Source organism: Pinus tabuliformis, chromosome 3_2 (genome assembly GCF_031772625.1).
Source record: "Pinus tabuliformis cultivar Carrire ecotype Pingquan chromosome 3_2, CPIR1, whole genome shotgun sequence".
Taxonomy (NCBI): domain Eukaryota; kingdom Viridiplantae; phylum Streptophyta; class Pinopsida; order Pinales; family Pinaceae; genus Pinus; species Pinus tabuliformis.
The window spans coordinates 556,524,721-556,550,136 of record NC_142302.1 but is presented as its reverse complement, the minus strand read 5'-3'; positions in this window follow the sequence as shown (position 1 = coordinate 556,550,136).

Below are 25,416 nucleotides of genomic sequence, written 5' to 3'. Positions count from 1 at the left end.
GGCTTCAACAAAGGAACCATTCAACTATTAGGGATCCTCCAAATTTTCCTATAACTTTGAGAAGGAAAACCATTCACTTGAACGTGATGGTAGTCCAAGGGCCACTAGATTACAATCTACTCCTTGGGCGTGACTACATTTATGGCATGGGAGCTATTGTTTCCACACTCTTTCAGGTGATGTGTTTCCCACATGAAGGCAGAATGGTGAAACTTGTCGACCAACTTTCATTTCCCAGTTCAAACACAACTACGAGTCAAACACCATCCCTAAATGGTCTCTTTGCATCAATAATGTCTCTTCAACCTCCAGTTCATCCACCTAATTACCACGATTAATTCAGTGAATGTAACAAAGATTAGGGGGCATGCACCTTGGTCTGCTTCAGCAGGCGAACCCAACTGAAAAAACAAATTTCCTTGTAGGTTATATGACTGGTTTGAAACACCATTTCCATGTAGGATATGGGATTAGTTTGAAACATTTATGTCCTCACACGTTATGTGATTGGAATCTCACACCATTCACCTTTGTCTATTTCGATGGACAGAGCCAAGGAAGTGTTTTGCCTACTCCGCAGATGAAACAATCTTGGTTAAATGCAGGAACTTCCATAAGGTAGCATGGAAATTCTCATTTTCTCAACACCTGGGGGCATGCAAACCTTTTTATGCAAGTGAAAAGCGACCAATTTAATTCTGAACTTGTAGTGTTTTAGCTTAACTTTTAGTTCAAATGCTTAGGTAAGGTGAATGGTCTGATCCACCATTCACCTTTGTCAGCAGCATGCAGGCGGAGCAAAGGAAATGTTTTATCTAGGCAAAAGACAAAACTATCCTACCTAACCTCAATAGTTCTTTAACATTTAGTATAGTTAACTCTGTAGTTTGATCGTTTCTAGCCTACATAAAAAGGCATGAGCAAAGTTTTTCCTGGGGCAAGCTCACTAAAAAATGAACCTACTAATAAGCGACATCTTTAAAACAATTGGCACGAGCAATGTTTCCACAGGGTTCAAGCCCGTTAAAAAGTAAACCTGCCACTGAGCATAGTTTCTTTCAATTCAAGCTCATTAAAAAATGAATCCACCCTCAGTAAATAACCTTTGTGACTGCCTTGCTATCAGCTTTTTGAGCCTTGGTTGTGTTCTTTTCGTCACCACCATTCTTTTGGCCGATCATACGCTTCCACTTGATTGTTTACCCTCTTGAGGAACGGCTGCGACGAGTGATTCTAGTAGCCACCCTCTTTACACTGCCGTGTTTGAGAAGTTCCAAACTTACCTGGAACCAGTTGCTACCTGAAAAAATCACTCATTCCTAAAAAAGAGTCTCTTTTAATCTCTTTTTAGACTCGTAAAATATGAAAAGATCACCGAGCTACTAGCCTTTCCAGCTCGTTAAAGTAAGGGGAAGAGCCATCCCTCCTCTACATTTTACTCTTTTTAGACTTGAGGGATCATTCCACAAAAAGATCGAGCACTTGTCTTTTTCGGCTTGCTAAAACTATCGAAAAGTCATCCCTTTCATATTATTTTATACTTTTTCGGACTTAAGGGATTATGCCATGAAAAAGGACTGCTGGAGTTTCCTTTCCATCCCTTTTCAAACTCTCTAAACATGAAAAGGACCGAGTTATCTTTGTCGTTAAGCTTGTTAAAACAATAGCGACAAACTTGCCCATCCGGACAAGAGCCAGTTTCACTGTTGCTAGGCTCGCTAAAAAATAGCGACAGGTTTGCCCGAAGGGCAAATTATAGAACAAGCATATGTTATCCTCCTCAAGCTTGAAAAAAATAAAGAGGTATTGGTCAGCGATGACTAGGGAAAAAGGGAAGAAAACTTGAAGAAATTCGTTGGTAGAAAGTCACTCTTGAACATGAAACTTTCACTCCATCACCATGATTGAGTCGGGTTGGGTTATTCCGTTCACCGATCACATCACCATTAGTCCTCTGTACCATTGTTATAGACATTTTTGTGCCTTACAGCTCTAAGCATGAAATGTCCATAAACCAAGGGATCCTAAGTCCCTAAAAGTGTTGTTCCGACCCCTAGATGAATAAGGTCAACAAATTACAACTTCTCCCAGAAGTTCTCCACCAGAAACTGCTCAGAATCAGTCAAATCAGGATCATTTCAGCTGCTCCACTAGCTAGTTGCGTTGCATAGCACCCAAGTACACTAGCTAGGTGCGTTGCAACGCACCTAAATGCACTACCAGGGTGCGTTGAGCGGGAAATGACAAATGGCAGTGTCATTCCACGAGGTGGACAGACAATGGAAGCTTCCAGAATCTTCCCCAATGACACTTGCCTCACTGAGTTCGACCAAGGATGAGTAAGAGGCTCTCAGTCTCCAAGTGGAAGCAAGAACTGACAGAGAGAAGCCACTAGTCATATCATAAGCTGACTCATCCTCTTTGCATACATCTATATATGGATCCCTCATCCCAGAGATCCAGAGGCTGGAATTTTGTACATTGCAGAGAATTGTTGTTGGTTTTGAGATAGATATCAGAGGATTGGGTGATTTATGCTTTGTTGGAGGTGAAGAGGGGATTCCTTTGCTGGGGGGTTGATGCTGGATCAGGAATCATCGGTTGTAACTCCTCCTGGACCTTCTTGTTATATCAATAAAACTATTTTAGTTTCTCCTACATGCTTGTGTATCAATGATGTTTGTTACAGTTGTATGTTTAGCTTAAATCTGATCCTAAGCTATTTATGAATATAAATCCATGTCTTTGTGTAGTTTTCTTCTTCTGTGATCTTACAGGAACTTGGTGAAGCTGGGCAAGTAAGGGAGCAGGTAGCTGGAAGCTGTCAAAGAGAAGAGAGATTGGATCAAAGGACTAGCGCAAGACACAGGTTGGTTCATCCTATTCCTCTTCGTTTATAGTTCATAAAGAAGAATACGAAAGTAGTTTTCCCTGTTTGTTTCTAAGGTCACTGTCACACCTTAGTGGGATAGGGTCATTCTGAGTAGACACTTTTCCCGTTAACAAAATGGCGACTCCGCTGGGGATCGTGTCTAGTTAGTTTGTTTGTGTTTCTCTTGTTGTTTGTTTCATAAACATAGAAGTAGCAATCGAACTGCATTTTCCATTATCAAATGCAAAGTAGACATCTGCTACTTCAATCCATTCACTGGATTTGTTTATGATTTGAACAACTGATTCACAAATGATCTGATTACCCTTTGTGATAGCTCTTAGACCTCCTTTAAATCCACCCTCTGATTGTGCATTATTGATTGCTTTTACTCGGCCAAAAACCATAGATTAAACTGCAAACTGCAAACCGTGACCCAGAACCCGGATTCAATTCTCGTTTCTGCCCCAGCACAGGCTCTGTGAAGAGATTCTGCATTTCAACGTAGTTCTCGAGAGGGCTACCTGCGCTGCAATCCAGTTTCTCTGTCTAACAAGTGCGCTGATCAGCCTAGCCTTGTGCAGTTGAGGTTCTTTGCTTCATTTTTTCAGTTTTGTCTCTGATTTTTGCAGCCTGTGATCAGTGTGTGTCTGTTTAAAAACCCCTTTTCTTTGCCTTAATTCTGCCTCCTTTGTACAAAAAGACTGTAGATGTTCTTTGTGTGTTTGTTACATCATCTACAGTTTTCCATTGAAAAGTAGAATAGTCATACTGTCGTCCTTTGATTTAGATCTGTCGTAAGTGTCGATTTTGATCTTAGGAGAAAGTTTATTCGTTGTTGATAGTCGATTATGCTTTTACTTTTGCCTTTGGTTTGAATTTATGACTTTCTAGTGTCGAAACGAGTATTTATTTCAAAATCATAGTGTCGTAATCATCTCTACCTTTTGATTTCGAAAAGAAGCTTGTTTGTGTTTGTCACTTGAAAGCAAATTCAGATTTGTACATCAACTTTCTTTTTAGGCATCAATATTAAGAAAGTGAAAACAAATACATGCATATGTGCATTTGCATATTGATAGTCTGTTTGGCTTGATTTAGGAAAAGTGCATTTACAGTGTGCTCTTTGCTCTTTGAGAAAAGATTGTGTCTTTCTTTTCCCCTTGTAGCTAGGATTTTCATTGCTGAAAAGAGATAAAAGTTTGCTTATCATCTTTAGATTGCATTTTAGGAATTACATCTACATCTCGTGGTGATACCAAAAGGCAAACTTCTAAGAAAGATCAACTTAAAATAAATTGAATGAATCTAACAACGCATTGGAACTTAACGCACAACATTTAGAGGTCTAGGCTAGAGACATATTCCGGCATCGTAAAGCCTGGTAACTGTTGTCCTCACTGATGGTTGGGTGATTCCTCCACTTTGAGACGATAAGTGCCAGTACAGACTTGTGCTCCCACGTACCGTCGAGTATATATTGGGAGACCCCTATAGGCTTAAAACCTTTTATCCATAGGAAGCTGTGTCGGTCGCCCTACTGATCGCAATGCACTGAACACAGCATTCGGGAAGATTGACTGTCGTACCGTAAAAAGTATTCTGCAGTTTTGCGATTGGTTTGGTACTCCCTCTACCTAGATCTCCAGAGCAGTCCCTTTCGTTTCTTTTTAGACTCCTTAACGGAAAAGGTCCATCTGAGCACTTGTCACTTCAGGCTCATTAAAAATCGAAGGAGACTAGAGTCATCTTTTGTTTTTTCTCGACTCTTAAAAACTGAAAAAACAAGTTGTGTCAAAAGCGTCTAAAATTCATTTAATTCGGAAACATACTTCCCCTTTTTATTTTAGTTGATTGAGTAATCCGAAATCGTGGAATAAAGTCAATTGAAACCCCGTCATTCACGGAGGCTTACGAGTCAACCGTCTTTGTCTCCGAAATCGAAACCAGTACGGACAAAGCGAACTCATTTAACCGGTTCAAAATCTCCTATTAAAGTTAGAACAAGTGTTCCAATGACATCAGAGATTCTGGTCACTCCAAACATTTTTGGAATCCCTGCCTCTACAGAAGAAGTTCAACAGCCACAGAGGGACAGTGATACTGATCCTAGTCTGAGAGTAAACACTTGTGTTAACGAACCAGTTCCATCTACAACCGGTTTGGAGAGTCTTGCTCTTCAAACATTTGTCGCTATCAATTCCACCCCTTCTTCGGCACCAGAAATATTTTACGGACCTGACGGTCTTCCCCTTCCACCTGGTCTGATTGCAATTGAAGAAATTGTAGAAGATCCTCAAACAAGTACTCCAACGCACTTTGGAGTCGGGGTCACTCTATATCCTTCTTCATCAGAAGCTAGTCTACCACCAGCGGAAGTTCCTGTAGAATTGGTAGGTAATCTTTTGGATAGACTCCAAATTTCTGAACAACCGTCAACATCTAGGACTGTGTCGTCTGACACAGCGACAGCAGAACTCCCTGCTGTCACTCCGACAATGTTCATCAGCATACCATCTGTCCCAACTAGCTCTCAATCGCTATAAGGAGCCCACTCAGGGGCTATTTTGACGGTCTGGTCCATTCCTGTTTGTTCATCCGGAATAATATCCGGAAACTCTTATGTTGAGTCTCAACAAATTGATCCATTTGGAGGCCAATTTGGGCAGTCTGGTCCCCAAGGGCAAACAATTCTGGATTACCACCGTATGGGGGGCAGTACACCCTTTCATTATCCCCTCCGGGAGGATATCCATATGGGAGTTCACAACAATATTCAGGTTATACTGGAATTACCTCAAGTGGTTGGGTACCTATACTACCTCAACAACCAAGGGTTGTGTATTCAATGCAACAATGTGTACCTATGTCGAATATCCCGACTACACCGACTATTGTGACGGTGTCACAAGTTCAAATGTTGCCTGTTGTATGCCAACCTCAGATTTCACAAGTTGTAATGCAACAGCCCCTTGACCCTGTGACTCAACCACAATCGCCAACTAGTGGGGCGACATAGGTCCAGACAGGTACAATTACCCCACACCTTGGTCCAACGGTTAGTATAGCGCAACAGCACATGGCTTCTCAACCATGGCTGGTGCAATACCAACAACCACAATTCCAACAAGTATACCAAGGTTCTGAGCAGCAAATCTTTGCGAACAGTGGACAGTCATACATTCAAAATGGTCAAAATCAACCATTTTACAATGGTCATGTCCACCAACCTTATCAGTCATACCAGCATCAAATGCATTATGCTGGCATGCAAAGACCAACTGCTCAGGCTATCCCATCTTACCCTGGATGCTTCCCCTAATCTGAATCAGCAGTTACCATTCGTGGCAACTTTAGAGTTACCTAATTTAAACCGGTTAACAAACAATCCAATTGCTTACGCCCCTTTGTGGCCAGCAATTCCACATAAACTTCCATCAGATATTCCTAAATTTAATGGAAATCCGGGTGAAGATCCATCGAATCACGTGATGACATTTCATCTATGGTGTTCATCAAACACCCTAAATGATGATTCGATAAGGCTTCGCCTCTTTCAGAGGACGTTAACGGGTCCAGCGGCAAAATGGTACATTGAATTGCCTAGAGCTTCGTTCAACAACTTCAGTACCTTAGCCACAACCTTTTTAACCCATTTTCAATTACTGATAAGGTATGAAACGGGAACAGAACTCCTTACCAACTTCAAACAGACAACGGCCACTCACATATATGATCATATACATGAGTGGCGACGTCGTCGTAGGATGGTAAAAACGTACGTTCCCGATCAGCTATTAGCTGAATGGTTTATCAAGTCATTACTACCTTCCATCACGGAAGATGTGGCAAAGGGGGGAGTCGTAACAGAAGAGCAAGTTATCGCTCGTGCGCAATATCTGGACTTGATCTATACTCAGTCCAGCACGCTCTACGACAAAATACCTGATGCCCCTAGACTGGAATTCTCAATTCCTCCTCCTCCTAAATAGAACAATGACTCTTACGCCGGCGATGGCGTGATTAGCACGACAGACACGAAATCGACAAAGGCTACGTCCAAGAAGGCCCGTAAGATTTCAGATCAAAATGCAAAAGACGAACTTCTTGCTTCGGAAGTAAATGCCGTATCGACAGATAGGGGTAAAGAAACCAAACAACCAGGAAGCAAGAAGAAAGGAAAAGGGAAGAAGAAGAAACAGGATGAATCATCACCTGAAAAATCTTCTTCAAACCCTCCTGGAAATAGGAAACCAAAAAATCCATGCTATATATGCGATGAGGATCATTGGACCGCAGATTATCCACACAGAGCTGAGCTTAAGAAATTCTTTAAAAATTCGAAAACCTTAGCAGTGTTAACTGATCCGTTTCCAAATCCAGGAACAAATCTGGTTGAAAGTGGAAATGCTTCCCCGTCTCAAGTGCTGATGTTGTCGATTTCAAAACAGCAGAATGATGCTTTGATTTCGACGAGGAACAAAGATTACGAGAATCCGCAACTATCAAACAACAAGGATAAAGATCAACCAAGTAGTTCGACAACAACTTCGACAGAAGTTGTACCACCCACCATTCCTGAATTGAAAATAAAACCGCCGAAGGGATTAATACACAAGTCGACATTTAATCCCCGCGCTAGAGCGGCACAGCATTATAACATAGTGGAAGATTTGGCCCAATCGCCATCCGCTATGTCGACCCTTGAAGTACTACAAAATTGCCCATCCCAAAGGCAGGCTTTGTTATCGGCCATTGGTGGGATTGACCCAAAGGATTCCAATCTTGTATCCTTCGACCACAAAGGATACGATCCTCAGTTACCGGCTCAACTAGCTTTCCTTGTTCAAGTGAAAGCCCTCAACAAAACTGTTCATCGAACAATTATTGATGAGGGGGCATCTACATGTATTATGTCGATGAGTTGCTGGAAAACTTTAGGATCTCCAACCTTGTCGCGGTCAGCGACGACATTAAAAGCATTCGACGGAAGGACATATACCCCATATGGTATCCTAAATAACTTGAAAGTTGAACTAGGAGGAAAAACGGTAGAAATAGATGTTGAAGTCATCGATGGGAATCTTGATTACAACATCCTGCTAGGAAGACCATGGATATATGCCATGGCAGTTGTTGTGTCGACCTATTTTAGAAAGATTGCATTTCCCTTTCAAGGAGGGATTACAATTGTCGATCAACAAAACTTCCTCCCCAATGGTTCTCAAGTTACAGGAAGCATTCCCATGATCCATGAAAGCCCTCATTCGCTTCAGAATATCGGAGTAGGCCTACTAAAAGATCCTATACTAATGGGAACTTTCGCTCTTCCACCTCCAATCAATCTGGCGGAAGTAGCAGCGATAGGAACCTGCAATATGATATCTTCCACAAAGATCTCAGAAAACGATATCAACATGGATCATGCAATGGTTTTGCCCCCAAGCCCAATAGAAATATTATAGCAATCAATGTTTCTAACATGGGAGGCAGACCCAAATCAACGCTCATCAAGCGTTTGGATAGATAGGTCTAGAGAATATGGTACTCCTTCATATCCTTGGTCGCAAATGCATGTCACCGACGAGGGAATTCTCCAAGCTATGGTAATTGAAGGAGCACCATGGAATGATTCCCACCATCGTTCCCTTCTTCCGGATTGTGAAGAAGAGACTCAGAATGACCCTTATCATCCCTCAGTCTTTGATTTTCTGTAAATACGGTGGATTCCGAGCGAAACTTATCCAACATTGAAGAGATTATAGCCATAAATATCTCGACTAAAACAGATGTTGTAGAGAATATTTATGTTGGCAAATGTTGTTCTCCTTCAGAACTGGAAATATATAACGCTCTTTTTCGCGAATTCAAAGATGTCTTTTCTTGGTCATACGGTGAAATGCCAGGCATCGACTCGAGTATCGTTGAACACAAAATTAAGATGTATCCAGATGTCAAACCAGTACGACAACGGCTAAGGCAGGTGCACCCCAAGAAAGTCGCTTCCATTAAGGCAGAAGTTGAAAAACTTCTCCATGCTGGTTTCATCTACCCGGTTCCTCTAACCGATTGGGTATCGAATATTGTCCCTGTTATGAAGAAACAGGGAACAATTAGAGTGTGCGTCGATTATAGAGATGTAAATCAAGCTTGTCCAAAAGACAACTACCCTACACCCTTCATCGACCAGATAATTGATGAATGCGTCGGATGCGAAATCTTTTCATTTATGGATGGATTCTCCGGGTATAATCAAATAAATATCCGCCCACAGGACCAGTCAAATACTGCATTCATTTGTCCGTGGGGCACATTCGCATATCGAAAATTACCCTTTGGTTTAAAGAACGCAGGGGCGACGTTTCAGAGGGCAATGAATTATGCCTTCCATGACATCAAAAACATCGTTCAACCATACCTCGGCGACCTTCCGGCTCATTCGCAAAAGCGGACTGATTATCCGCAGCATTTAAGAGCGATATTTCTACATTGCCGACACTACAAGATACGACTCAATCCGCACAAATGTGTATTTTGCGTCAGTTCTGGTCGTTTACTTGGCTTTGTAGTCTCCAAGGATGGGATTCGTCTCGACCCATGTAAGGTCCAGGCAATCATAAATTTGCCTCCACCTTCGAATTTGCTTCAGATTCAGAAACTCCAAGGGAAAGCAAACTTTCTAAGGAGGTTCATTCCAAATTACGCCGAACTTGCTAAAGGTTATACATGTCTTTTGAAAAAGGAGGTACCCTTTGTCTGGGATCAGGTTGCGCAAGCTTCCTTTGATGCTTTAAAAGATTCCCTAATGAAAGCATCATTAATGTACGCCCCCGATTATCAAAGAGATTTTAACCTGTATCTGGCTGCAGCAGATACAACCATCGCGATGGTTTTAGTTCAAGAAATCGATGGAATTGAACATCCTATATATTATTTAAGTAAGAACTTAAATGATACAGAAAGTAAATATTCTTATGTTGAAAAACTAGCGCTTGCAGCTGTTCAAGCGATACAAAGATTTCGACAATATGTCCTCTTTCGGAAAACTACCATTCTGTCAGATTGCAACCCCATGACTTATATATTGTCGCGACAGTTGCTGGGGGGCAAATATTCAAAATGGATAGCGATCCTACAAGAGTTTGAGCTAGAATTTATAAAATCCAAGTCAAAGAAAGCTCTAGTTTTTGCAGAACTATTATGCGATCTCCCATCGTCGTCCAACGATGAAACATCCGAAGAATCAATCGTGGATGAGAATTTGTTTCTGATATCTACAAGAAATGAGTGGTATGGAGATATAATAATTTATCTCCAAACCCAAAAATTTAGGCCAAACACCTCACACTCTGAACAAAAACATATTCGATACCAAGCAAAAGACTACATGATCGTCGGTGATACACTTTACCGTCGTGGTATCGATACAGTTCTGAGAAGGTGCCTCACCCATGAGGAGGCTGAAAAAGCCCTGAATGAGTGTCATTCAGGCGCTTGTGGGGGGCATCAATCTGGATATGCTACAGCACAAAAAATCTTACGAGCAGGATACTTCTGGCCAACAATGTTCAAAGATTATATAATCGCAGTCAGAAGTTGCCATGCTTGTCAAATTTTTGATAGCAAAACCAGAAGACCACCCGCACCTCTACAGCCAATAATTGTTGTTGGGCCGTTCGCCAAATGGGGCATCGATTTCATGACATGTAACCCCACCTCGACCGGGGGGCATGGGTATATCATAGTCGCAGTTGACTATTTTACCAAATGGGCCGAGGTGATGCCTACATTAGATAATACTGGTGAAACAACTGCCCTTCTCTTTTTCAATCATGTAGTCGCCAGATTCGGTGTACCACAGGCTATAGTCACATATCATGGGTCGCATTTTCATAATCACATGATGCTCGAATTAGCTACCAAACTGGGGTTGTCTCACGACAGCTCTACTCCGTATTATCCGCAAGCCAACGGACAAGTTGAAGCGATCAACAAGGTCCTGAAGCGCATGTTGCAAAGGATGATCGGAGTTCACAAAAGAAGATGGCACCTAATCCTATACTCAACCTTGTGGGCTTACCAAACATCGGTAAGGAGTGCAACCGGGTTCACACCCTTCCAACTGGTATATGGCCTGGAAGCAGTCTTACCAGTCCAGTGTGAAATCTCGTCTCTCAAACTCGCAATTGATCTCCTCCCCGGAACTTCAGAAGAAGAGGCTCGTTTCTTGGAATTAATCCAATTGGATGAAACCCGTCGTGATGCCGCTTTGGCTAACGAAGCCCATAAGAAACGAGTCAAGGCGCAGTTCGACAAAAATGTCAAACCCCGTGTCTTCTCAGAAGGTGACTTGGTCTTGCTTTACGACCAAGAATCCGATAAATTCTTGCTTTACGACCAAGAATCCGATAAATTGGGAGTGGGTAAATTTAAGTCTTTATGGATGGGCCCCTACATTGTTAAACGAGTGTTAGCAAAAGGAGCCTACTAGTTAATGGATTATGACGGAATTCCACTGGCGCAACCTCGTAATGGGTTGTACCTCAAGCATTACTATGCATAAATAGTAACCAATATGCTTTTGTTATATTTTTGTTTTCGCTAAAGTGTTTGTTTTGGTCGAGTAATCCACCTTTTTACATTTATTGCAGATATCAAACCTTTTGGAGCCATGTGTTGGATATGCCGACGGAGCAAGTCGTAGTTCACGGAACCTGTCCTCCGCAGCCTAGGCCATTTTTGATCCAAGCAGCGAGTTAGTAAGTTTCAGAGGTGTATGTATTGGTCAATCAACGAATAACATCGCTGAGTATAGCGCGTTGATAGAACTTCTCTCTGATGCCATCACCCATGGTATATGCCGACTAATTGTCAAGCTAGACTCACAACTCATAATACTACAACTCAATGGTATATATTCCATCCGAAACCCAGCTATTTATCGCATGTTCCTAAAGGTTAAGATTTTGGAAAGACAATTTGATCTTATTCAATACCAACATATTTCCAGAAACTTAAACACATTAACCGACTCATTAGCAAACTATGTGTTAGATAGACATTTGCAACATTTATAAAAAGAAACACATCATCAATGTTTTACATGTGGATCATATAGCTCAACCAAAATAAAACCCCGAAAATCAAAAATATATATAGCTGTTTATGGTTTACATATAATGTTCTGTAACCAAGACAAAATCGGTCACATGACCCTAAAACTCAAAATGCTAGGAGGCACCCTAGTCTAATGATGCTCGTGATAGCAAGTCACAGCCTGTGCAATCATGCGCAAGAGACGAATCCATCGTCTAGGCACACCAGTAGTATGCCGCTGTAACTGCAAAGGTAGCTCGTCGATCCTCACATCTGGAATACCGAGAGTAAGGCTCTCAACCTGCTCCTGCACAGCTGTGAGATTCTCGGCCACATCGAGGTCTCGAAGAATAACTCTCTCGGCGGCCTCTCCTGCTGGGGCAACAGCTGGTACTCTCAGGCGAACTACTGGACAAACAGGACCAACATCTGCATGTACACATGAGTTTGATTAAAGTCTTGATAGAATAAAGCACAAGGACATTATAAAAAAAAAATAGTAAACAACGATATGGTCAGAGATTTTACCAATAGCACCCCACTGCTCGCCATCCGGCAGTACTAAATCTGGATTACCCCGGAAGTCCATACCAGCATATGGATACTCGGCATAAACCATCTCCTGACGATCAAACCACCTGAAGAAGGTATCAGAAAACGAAATCTAAGACTGGCCAGCATGCCTAGACATATGGTCAACCCATCTCTGCATACGTGGTTCAGTAGGAGAAGGTAAGTCGAGTGCAATGTACTGCGACTGCATCAGTGGTATCTTCTCCAAGGCAAAGGCGATCAAAATAGAACCGAACCCAAAGTTCTTCAACCTCCCATTCTTTATCTTGGTCAATTGTTCTTTCATCACAAGAAGTACTGCGTCGCACCAGTTGAACACCTTCGGTTGGAGGCATTCCAAGGCATGCTGCATATAGGATCTGTTGGCTACATGAAGAGACGCACTACCGGCCATCCTACCAAAAGTAAATAGGATAGTCCTAAGGGACCTGTCAGTGACATCACGGATGATGATCTTGCCGTCTTTACTCGGCTGAGATCCTTCCCTGCAATACTGGTGGACATAATCTCTCACAGAATCGCCTCCTCGGGCCGAACCTGAAAAAGAGATGGGGGCACCCCGCCTCGCCAAACCAGTCAAGAAATAGATGTCTACTGCAGTCAAGGGGATAGATTTGCCCCTAATCTAGAAAACTTGATTGATAGGATCCCAAGCATCGAGCAAATACTGCAGTAAGTTAATCTGTTGTCTCATGCTAGAAATGCGGAAGAACTTCAGCAAGCCACAATTCCGCAGCGCGTTCACTGTAACTGGATCATGTAGGGCAATCATGTCCTCTTCTTCATGTTCTCGTTCTCGCCATGTAAGGGTCATCTTGCTCCGAGATCTCTGGAAAAACAAACAAGAGAGGAGTTAGATCCTGATTTTGATGAGAAACAGGCAAAAATTCCATCAAAAACTGTGCAACAAATTCCCTTTCTGCGCCCAACGCACCTGCAGCAGTGTTCCAGCTGCGTTGAATGTCAAACTGCCTTCATACAGGCCAGCATTCAGCGCAGGTTTCGATGTACTAAGGGTGCGTTGATGGCAGAACGAATCCCTCAAACCCCAGGGGCTCAGGAAAGCAGGGAATGAAGCACAGAATGCAAAAAGGAAACCATGAAATGAAAGAGCTCGGGTTTAGCTCCTACCTGGTCCAGACGGTGCCGAGAATCGTCCACAGAATCTCCCGAAATCAGCTGATGAAAATCGAGGGGGAAAAGCACCTCCAAAGCTCCAACAAACCAAGTTCAAATGAAATGGTAAAATGAGAGGTAAAAAACACTTTTGATTGCTTTTACGTAGTTCAAAGTAAAATATTAGCGTTTTAATCTCATTTTCAAGCAAATATTGTTCATTTCTGACTAGTTTGATGAAGCAGTTGAAAATACAGTACTATCTTTGGAAGAACAAAGCTATTTATGGTAAAAAATCAAAACAAGACCATCTAATCGAGCAGTTTTAGCACATAGTTAAAGCTCGTTAAAAAATAAACATAAGACATGAGCAAATGTTTCCACCCGCGTTTAAGCTCGTTAAAAAATGAACTATTCCCCGGTAAATAACCACCGTGAATGAAGCATTTCAGCCATTAAAGCCTTGGTAGTGTTTGCATCGTCACCTCCACTTTTCCATTGGCCAATCATTCACCTCCATTTGATTGTTTACCCATTTTGAGGAACAGCTGCGAAGAGTGATTTCACTAGCCATCCTTGTGACACTGCCGTGATTGGAAAATTCCAACCCTTACCTGGAATCAACTGCTACCCGTTTTATCACTCGTTCCTCAAAAGACGAGTCTTCTTTAAGCTCTTTTCAACTGACTCGTAAAATATGAAAAGATTGCCGAGTTTTGGCCTTCCAGCTCGTTAAAGCGACCGGAAGTGCTATCCCTCCTCTAAATTTTAATCTTTTTGGACTTGAGGGATTATTGCACAAAAAGATCGAGCGCTTGTTTTGTTCGGCTCGTTAAAACTATCGAAAATTCATCCCTTCTGTATTGTTTTATACTTTTTCGGGCTTAAGGGATTAGATGACGAAAAAGGAACTTCGGAGTTACCTTTACGTACCTTTTCAGACTCTCTAAAAATGAAAAGGACCGAGTTATCTTTGTCGTTAAACTCGTCAAAAAGATTAACAGCGACAAACTTGTCTTTAGACGAGAACGAGTTTCACTATTGCTAGGCTCGTTAAAACATAGCGATGGGTTTTCCGGAAGGGAAAATTATAGAACAAGCATATGTTATCCTCCTCAAGCTTGACAAAAATAAAGAGGTACTGGTCAGCAATGACTGGGGAAAAATTGGGAAGAAACTCAAAGAATCTTTATTGGTAGCAAGTCGCTCTTGAACATGACACTTCCACTCTGTGCCTGAGTCGGGTTGGGTTGTTTCATTCACCGGTCACATCACCATGGTCACGCCATACCATCCACATTTGGGGTAAATGCTACCGATCCATCACATAAGTGTCGCTGACATGTTCAAGAGAAGTCATCCAGAGAAGTCACCCGTGTCCCATCCACTACCATACATTATACTTCATTCTTTCATGACCGCCATCCTGAACCATATATCATCAGATCATTTTCACCTCCATCAAAATCATTTGCTCCGTTCCGTGTCATTGATGTGGGATTCATCAAGGCCCTCCTTTGACGGATCTCTTCTTGTCGACATCAGCTCATTATCCAAGAAGTTGATCTGAGAACCCCCATTCAGTACTTTGAAGCTTGCATGCCTCAATGGCAAGTTTCTCACTTCCGGCGACAGGTATACATCAATGACCTTCGACCGAAAGATTTTGTGTGGTGTTCGACGCCAAGTCCTTTATTCACACCACGTGAATTGTACTGCAGTACCTTGAGGGTCATCATCATTATCGGTGATTCCTCTCGCGCTTGTTAACAGTTTACATCATTGACTGGTAATCAAGCGATGTCTTTCCATGTTTGACTTCAAAGCATTTCTCACATGGATCGACTTGTACTTTGAGTGAAGATCGAGTGAGATTGAAGACCCCGGATCTAGTTTCATCCATCCGGGCTGCGATATATATTTAGGACAATAAAGACAATGAAATGTACAGCATTGCAGCACAGATAATCATCCTACCAAAAGGATGATGGCTCTATCAGAATCATCAGTCTACCATCAGACGATTGTCTGTCCTATGTACATGAAAATGAATTTATAAAGCTGAGCATGGGAATGCCCGCCTCAGCTAGATCATGAAAACAGTATGAAGATAATTTATTGTATTGTATCTTATTACAGGTCTCCTCCCAGCATTGAAAGAACGTCAGATCCTCCTAATAAAGCATTTCACCCGATAAACGACCTCATACTTTAGGGGGCAACTGTTATAGACATTTTTGTGCCTTACAGCTCTAAGCATGAAATGTCCATAAACCAGGGGATCCTAAGTCCCTAAAAGTGTTGTTCTGACCCCTAGAGGAACAAGGTCAACAAATTACAGCTTCTCCCAGAAGTTCTCGACCAGAAACTGCTCAGAATCAGTCAAATCAGGATCATTTCAGCTGCTCCACTAGCTAGCTGCGTTGCATAGCACCCAAGTACACTAGCTAGGTGCATTGCAATGCACCTAAATGCACTACCAGGGTGCGTTGAGCGGGAAATGACAAATGGCAGTGTCATTCCGCGAGGTGGACAGACAATGGAAGCTTCCAGAATCTTCCCCAATGACACTTGCCTCACTGAGTTCGACCAAGGATGAGTAAGAGGCTCTCAGTCTCCAAGTGGAAGCAAGAACTGACAGAGAGAAGCCACTAGTCAGATCATAAGCTGACTCATCCTCTTTGCATACATCTATATATGGATCCCTCATCCTAGAGATCCAGAGGCTGGAATTTTGTACATTGCAGAGAATTGCTGTTGGTTTTGAGATAGATATCAGAGTATTGGGTGATTTATGCTTTGTTGGAGGTGAAGAGGGGATTCCTTTGCTGGGAGGTTGATGCTGGATCAGGAATCATCGGTTGTAACTCCTCCTGGACCTTCTTGTTATATCAATAAAACTATTTGAGTTTCTCCTACATGCTTGTGTATCAATGATGTTTGTTACAGTTGTATGTTTAGCTTAAATCTGATCCTAAGCTATTTATGAATATAAATCCATGTCTTTGTGTAGTTTTCTTCTTCTGTGATCTTACAGGAACTTGGTGAAGCTGGGCAAGTAAGGGAGCAGGTAGCTGGAAGCTGTCAAAGAGAAGAGAGATTGGATCAAAGGACTAGCGCAAGACATAGGTTGGTTCATCCTATTCCTCTTCGTTTATAGTTCATAAAGAAGAATACGAAAGTAGTTTTCCCTGTTTGTTTCTAAGGTCACTGTCACACCTTAGTGGGATAGGGTCGTTCTGAGTAGACACTTTTCCCATTAACAACCATCCATTTTTGGGGTTAACGCTACCAATCCATCTCAGTGTCGTCGATATGTTCAAGAGAAGTCATTCATAGAATTTACCACCCAGCTAACACCTCATCCACTGCAATACCTTTACCCTCCATTTTTCATGACCGCCATTCCTGAACCTTGTATCATCAGATCGTTTTCACCTCTAGAAAACCATTTGCTTCGTTTTGTGTCATATATGTGGAATTCATTAAGGCCCTCCTATGATGGGTCACTTCTTGTCGACATCAGCTCATTATCCAAGAAGTTGACTTAGGAACAATCTTCAGTACTTTGAAGCTTGCAGGCCTCAATGGCAAGCTTCTCACTTCCAACGACATGTTTACATCAATGGCCTTCAACCGAAATATTTTGCGTGGTGTTCGACATCAGATCCTATTTTCACACCACTTGAATTGTACTGCAGTACCTTGAGGGTCATTATCATTATCGGTGATTCCTCTCGCACCTGTTAACAACTTACATCATTGGCTGGTAATCAGGCGATGTCTTTCCATGTTCGACTTCAGAACATCTTTTCACATGGATCGACTTGTACATTGGGCGAAGATTGAACGAGTTTTGAAGACCCCAAATCTAGTTTCATCCATCCAGGCTATGATATATTCAGGCAGATAAAGACATCAAATGTACATAGTAGCTGCACAGATGATCATCCAAGCTAAGGGATGATGGCTCTACAAGAATCACCAGTCTGCAACAGCGGACGATTATCTGTCCTATGTACATGAAAATGAATTTATAAAGCTGAGCATGGGAATGCCTGCCTCAGCTAGATCATGAAAATAATATGAAGATAATGTATTGTATTGTATTTTATATAGGTCACCTTCCAGTTCGAATACCTCAGATCCTCATGATAAAGCATTTCACCCGACATCAAAAGATTTATGACCTCATGCTTTAGGGGGCAACTATTATAGACATATTTCGGCACTGCGACCCCAATCACATATGTCAATAAACCAAGGGATCTTAAACCCCTAAAAGTGTTGTTTCATACCCTAAAGGATCATGGTCAACTGATTACATCATTTCCCAGAAGTTCCACCTGAAAAACCACTCAAAACTGGCCAAAACTGGACCATACAGACTGCTCCATGCTTAGGGTGCGATGCATATTGGCTGCTACACTGGCCAAGTGCAATGCATACTGAAAGAGCCTTCTGTAGGGTGTGATGGGCGAGAGTAAACAAATGGCAGAGGCAATTTTCTAAGTGGAAACCCAGAGAATCTTCTAGAAACTACTCATAGGACACTTGCCTCTCTGAATTTGCCCAAGGATGAGTAAGAGATCAATGAAATCTCCAAGTGGAACCAAGAACTATCAGCGAAATGAAACTAATAAAAAACCCAGAAGCTGACTCACCCCTCTATGCATACTGAAAGAGCCTTCTGTAGGGTGTGATGGGCGAGAGTAAACAAATGGCAAAGGCAGTTTTCTAAGTGGAAACCCAGAGAATCTTCTAGAAACTACTCATAGGACACTTGCCTCTCTGAATTTGCCCAAGGATGAGTAAGAGATCAATGAAATCTCCAAGTGGAACCAAGAACTATCAGCGAAATGAAACTAATAAAAAACCCAGAAGCTGACTCACCCCTCTGCAAATATATATAAATGGATCCCTCATCTGAGAGATCTAGAGGCTGGAATTTTGTAATTTGTAAGGAAGCGTTGTTGGTTTCTCTTTGAGAAGAGACATTGTATTGTTGGGTGATCTTGCTTTTCTTGAGGTGAAGAGGGCTTTCATGTTGGATCAGACAGCTGGGTTGTAATCCTCTCTTCTATTTGTACTATCACTAAAGTTCTTTGAGTTTTCCTCCATATAATTGTGTATTTGTGAATCTTGTTATTTGTGGATGCAATTGTATGGTTAATGTATTTCTGATTCTACATTGTTTATAATATCATAGATCGAGATTCTTTGATAGTGTTTTGTTGCTTTGCCTCTACAGTTATTGTTTAAAGCAGGACAAGTAGGAGAAGAGTGGCAAGCTCTATCAAGGGAAAGAGGAAACAAGCAAGGAGCCAAGCGGAAGAAACAGGTTAGTGCTCTTTTCTTCTCTCTTATCTATCATACATAAAGGAAATATTGAAGCACTTTGAATTGTTTGTTTCTAAGATAGCTACCCATCTTAGTGGGACTAGCAGATCGAAAAGAAACTAGTTTTCCCCTGAAACAATGGGGAGGAAGACATCGAGGTGTATAAAAATGTAAAAAAATAATGGTTGCATAAAGTGGCTTCTCACCTAATAGTATTTCCATGTGGTGAGACCATATAAAGGGTGGTCAAATTTATTGATACAAGAGATATGACTATCAGAGATAGTCATGGAAATGAAATCATTGCACTTATCCTTGAATAGATGAAAACTACAAGTTGCCTAAACATCAAATTGCATACTTAGTGCCCTGGTACAACAGGTTCAAGTTGAAAAACAAATATATCTTTAGGAGTTATGGCATGACCCCAATAAGTTTAGAAGTAATCCAGATGAAAGATATAAAACAAAATCACACACAATAGCATATTAGATGGTCGCAACTATGTGTCGCAGACCATATGGTAGAGTAGCAAATGAATTCTTCAAAGAAAGTTGGGTCCCACTCATATACATATGCCCTAATGATGGGTTCATATTCAATTGAGCTGAAATCATTTCTACATCTATTTAGGCCAATGTGACAAATGCTCAAAATCCAAAAGAAGGGAAGCAAACATGAATTTTACATGGCTTCTTACGTACTTGACTGCATATGCGCAAAGTGTCAGTTTGAAGTGATGGGGTGGAGGTGGAATCTAACTCTAGAAATTCAGCCAATACATATTTACCATAGGGAGTTGTAGGATATCCAACATACAACATCATTCAGGAAGATAGTTGAATGCTTTATTTCGCCACCCTTCCACATTCTATTTGATCATGATTCACCTTACATGCCTAATCATGCTAAGAAATCAATGCAGGAAGTTGTTGATTGGTTTAGTCAACCATATTTGACATACATCAAAGTATTTGGCTTATGGAAACCACTGCACCAACTCCCATTATTTATGGCTGATAAGATAATTTTATAAGAAATTTCATAACAAGAAACCACAGGTGTTATTGGCATGCTAGCATGATTGAAGAAGGCACCATGGTTTACATACCCCTTTTACGAAGGTATGTAGAGTATAAAGAAATATTAAAAAGCATAAGTAGAAGTTGTTGACATGGATAGTTTCAAGTTTGGAGGGCCAGAATTCCACAGGTATGACCCAAGGGGTGTGGTCTCAACACATTACTCCAAATGTAAGTGCAAATCGTCTTACTCATAACAAACCAAGAAAGATGAATAAAAAAAAATTACTACAATGCTATAGAAGCCTTATACAAAAGGAATGGATTTGATCATGCAACATGAGAATATCCCAATGTAAAGGATGTAAAAGATAAAAACTATTCACAAAAAGGGGTAACCTTATATATATAATTGCTAAGAAAGAAAAGGAAAAGAAATTAAAAAGAAAAGGAAGAGGCAGAATGAAGGGCAAGGGTAGAAAGAGAAATATTGCAAAAGTAGGAGGAAGAAAATAAAATCCGAGAAGAAGAGTGACTTGAAAGAGAAAGGTTGGAAAATCAAGCCCAAGATGAGGCAAGGTTGAAAGAACAATAAGAACAAGAAGCCAAAAATGCAAGGACTGATTTTTTGCCTAGTAGGGACATTGGTTCAACAATGTCAAACTCCACAGTGTTAGCAGGATGCCATTTGCCAATTTGGGAGATTGGAATCACTGTAAGTGATGAACTTGGCAAGGTTCCCCTTTGACAGAGACAGTAATCATATTGTCTGGGAGAGGAGAAATTATTTAACCTAAGAACCAACAATGTGCATCTTGGTGACCACATAAATAAACATGGTATATAACACTTTAGATAATTCATTGGCCACAGCCTCAATCAAAACAAACTTTTCCTCGGATACATAGAGGAATTTTGAACATTTGATGGAATAGATAAAAGAGAAAAATAAGAGATTGAAGAAAGCACATCAAGAAATCGAGAGGTTGTAGAAGGAAAAATAGGATTTGTTGGATTCAAATCTTGTGATAAATATTATCAGAGTGTGACATTGGAGGTGAATAAATCATTGGAAGACATTGTGAAGCAAGTGTACCAAGAACTAAGGAAACTTCAGAAAGTGGTTTCCATACTCATATCAATTCAAAATGCAGTTAAAAGGAAAGGTGTTCAACTCAAAGACACATTGTTGGCCATTGATATGATGAATGCATGGAGTATGGAACACCCCTATTCACCAGAGGTATTCCAAAGAAAATATGAAATAAGTGGAGAAAGAGATAAATCTAAAATTAAACTTTCCACTGAGTTTAGGAAAAGCTTGAAAAATATGTGATAAAAACTATAAACACTTATAAACAGCATCACATCATGATGGAGAGACTAATGGTTCAACGACCTGAATGGAAAGTGGCATCCACCCATGGTATCTACCCATGGTATTTACCCAAGGATTTGTAACTCAAAAGGTGATAAATAATGGGCCTCGCTTTTATTTGACCTCCTATTTATAGTTGTCCTTTAAGTTATTTGGGGAACCCTTGGTCCTTTAAGGTTTTTCCCATTCAACTCACAAGTTAGCCTCCATCAGGATATTGAAAATGAGGTACATGCAATGATCCTTTCACAGAAACTAGTATTCACATAAAAAGATACAAATTCAACCAAAGGGGCATTAACACAACATCTAGTGGAGCCTACTAAATTTCATACCATACTCGCTTTTTTATTCACAAAATCCAAGTTGACTTGAAAACAATGGTGCCTAATACATGTGAATAAAATTCCATCAATGAAGGTTTAATTTCCAAAAAAAAAATTATCTGTTGTAGTAGACTATAAGGCTTGGCATACAGATATGACCCAAGAGTTAAAAATCCATGATATGGATCATATTTAAAGTAATAAACTCTATATGGGTTTCTAACCCGGTGCCTATGAAAAGAAATAAGGGGAAATTCATTTATGTGTGGATTTTTGCAACATAAACCAAGCCTTTGTTATGCACTTGGCTTGCAAGGAATATCAGAATACCATAAATATGAGAACAATATTGCCAAAAACACAAAAATAACACATGAAATGAGACAAGATGCAAAGACATTATATTATTTAGAAGTAGAATATAATGTTATATTGTCTCTTCAAGGGGGCAACCTCTAACAGAGAAGGGCTCAATTATATTAAAACTCGAAACTTCCATTGCTATCTAAGAATATTTATAGCTTCATGACATCCAAAACCCTAAATACTAGTGGTCCCTTTCATAATATGCATTAACCACATTATTTATTAACTATGGCTCGTTTATAACTAATTGTGTGTTGGGTGTGGAGCCTGATTATCTTCTATATTCAAAGGTATCGCCACATTGGACCCCAATTTGAAATTGGGGCGGCAACGCCTCCCGTAAAATATTCGCTGCAGGGGGGGTCCAGGGGGGGCGGCTGGGACCTTTGGGAGCCCCCCCTGGCGGGGGGTTTCGGGGGTAGCGCCCCCGAAGCTAAAAACAACTATAAAATTTCCTTGTAAAAGTATAGTAATATCTAGTCAATCTAGGCCATTCATTAGGCGGATGATCTGACGGTAGAACTTATGTTTAGTTTAGGGTTTTTTGCCCTATAAGGCAACCCCTCTCTTTGTATGAGGGCATTGTATTTGAGGCTGTGTAATAGATGTGTATTCTCTGAGCGAGAAATAGACAGGTGAGACTGTGAGAGAAAACAGAGGATATTACAGTGGATCTGTTGTAGGTTGTGTCTCTTCATTTTGCTGGATAATAGAAAGGAAGCACTGACTGTTCGGGGTGGACGTAGCCCAAACTGGGTGAACCACGTATATCTGTGTCTCTCTTGTTTTGTGCGTTTTCTGTGTTTATATTTCTGCAATATTTTATGTGTTTCATTGCTCCGTAATATATAATTTTCTAACATTGTGGTCCCTTTTCCATAATGTGGGTCAACCACTTACAATCATTATTAATGTGGATAACTGCTTATGGGCTTTATTGACTCAACTAACTAATTATGACTCTGATGAGGTCTTTTGGGCTTATTACTTAAATAAAGGGGTTAGGGTTGTACCCTAACATGACCTCCCCCATCAAAAGCAACCTTGTCCTCAAGGATGAAGCTACAAAAATTGCTAAAGAATAGTGGTTAGTTCCCATGTCACATCTTTTAGATAGGTGTCTTTCTACTTGATGAGGACTTCCTCGATTGTGGGGTTGCGAAGATGTATTTCTCGAGTATTGAGGACCTATTTGAGTCGAAGCCAAAGTGAACCTTCCTCATCCAATTTTGGCAGAATTATTTGAACCCTGCAATTGTTCACCGCAACTTTCTTGAGGTAGGATACATGGAAGATTGGGTGGATTTTTGAAGTGGTCAGTAGGGCCAGTTTGTAAGCTACATTGTTGATAGTTGAATTACCTGATAAGGCCCATAGAATTTTGGGGCTAATTTTTGGCAGGCCTTTTCTTTGAGAGAGGCATGCTTATAAGGTTGGAGTCACATAAACACCTAGTCACCCACTTGAAATGAACTCTCTAAACATTGTTGGTCAGATTCTTGCTTCTTCTAGTTTTTATCTTGATGCAGATTATCTTTGATATGAGATATCATGGTGGCACAATTCTATAGGAGCTTATCAACTGCCTATACTTTGGAATATCTGGGGACGTAAGAATCCCATGAAGGTGAGAGTTTTCCATATATTGCCTCATATGGCGTCATATTGGTGGCTTCATGATAGTTATTATTATACCACCATTCAGTTAAAGGCATCCACTATACCCATTGATGTTGTTTTTATAAAGTGAAGCACCACAGATAGGTCTCCAAACATTTGTTGACTACTTGTGTTTGGCCATATGTGCGGGGATGATAAGAGATACTCATTTGGAGTTGCATGTTTTGTAGCTTGAAAAGATCTTGCCAAAAATTGTTGGTGAAAGTGGAGTGTTGATCAAACACAATGGAATTTAGCATGCCATGTAGTTTGAATATTTGATCCAAGAAAAATTGAGCTATCAATGTTGGGGTAAATGGGTACAGTAACATGCAAAAATGAGCATATTTGGAAAGTCTATCAACAACCACCATGATGAATGATTTGTTGAATGACTTTGGGATACCTGTAATGAAATCCATATAAACATATATCTAGACAGAAGCAAGGAGTGGAAAGGGTTGTAAGGTGCCCAGTAGCTTGATTGTTTCCCCTTTGTTGCACTAGCATACTTCGCATTCAACTACAACAGTAAGAATGCATGTTTCATTATGGTCCAAAATAAAGAGCAGTGTGCTCATGCATAAGTCTTCCAAAAGCCTGAATATCCTGCGACAGGAGAGGAGTGCATCTCTTCCAAGATGCAAGTTTTGAGGGTGGAGTTTAGGGAGAGCACTACCTAATCCTCATAGCAAAGAACATTATCCTTCCAAGATTAATCCTCTAAGGAATTAGGGTCTACTCATAATTTGTTGATGACATGGGACAGAGAGGGGTGGGAGAACCATTCATGACATGATTCTTCAATCCAATCTGGTATGGGAAGAGAGAGGGATAAAATGGTGCCATATTCCTCAAATTGGTGAGATAAGGCATCAACCACTACATTGTCACATCCCTTCTTATATACTATCTCATAATAATATATCATCATTTTTGTGAGCCATTTATTATGTTGTGGTGATAATAGATTTTTCTCCCGGAAATATTTTAGGCTATGATAGTCAGTGAAGATTTGGAAACATCGCCCTAATAAGTATGGTCACCAAGTGTCTACTACATGTAATATGGCCATAATTTATTTCTCATATGTAGATTGACCCAAATGCTTGCCACTGAGTTGTTGACTAGAGAAATCCAATGGTCTCCCTCCTGCATTAATATTATTCCAATGCCCGTACCTAAAGCATCACATTCAATCACAAAGTGTTTTGTGAATTCTATTAGGGCCAATACTAGAGTGGAGCAACGTGGCCTATTTGAGAGCCAAGAAGGCCCGTTGAGCTACATCAATCCAGATAAGTGAATTTTTCTTGATAATATTAATGAGGGGCCTAGAAATGTGTCCATAATTGCTAACAAATATGCGATAGTAGCTCGTGAGACCCAAGGATCTCCTCAATCTCTTTAAGGTTTTTGGTTGGGGCCAATCTTGCATTGCCTGGATCTTTTTCGGATCAACTCTAACTCCTTCGCGACCTACAATGTGTCCCAAATACTCCACTTCTTCCATTCCAAAGAAACACTTGGATAATTTGACATATATTTTTTGATCTTGGAGAAGTTGCAATACCTTGTCAACATGCTAAAGATGTTTCCCCATGTTATGTCGTAGATGAGGATGTCATAAAAAAAAAATAAGATGAACTTTCTGAGATCTAGTTTTGG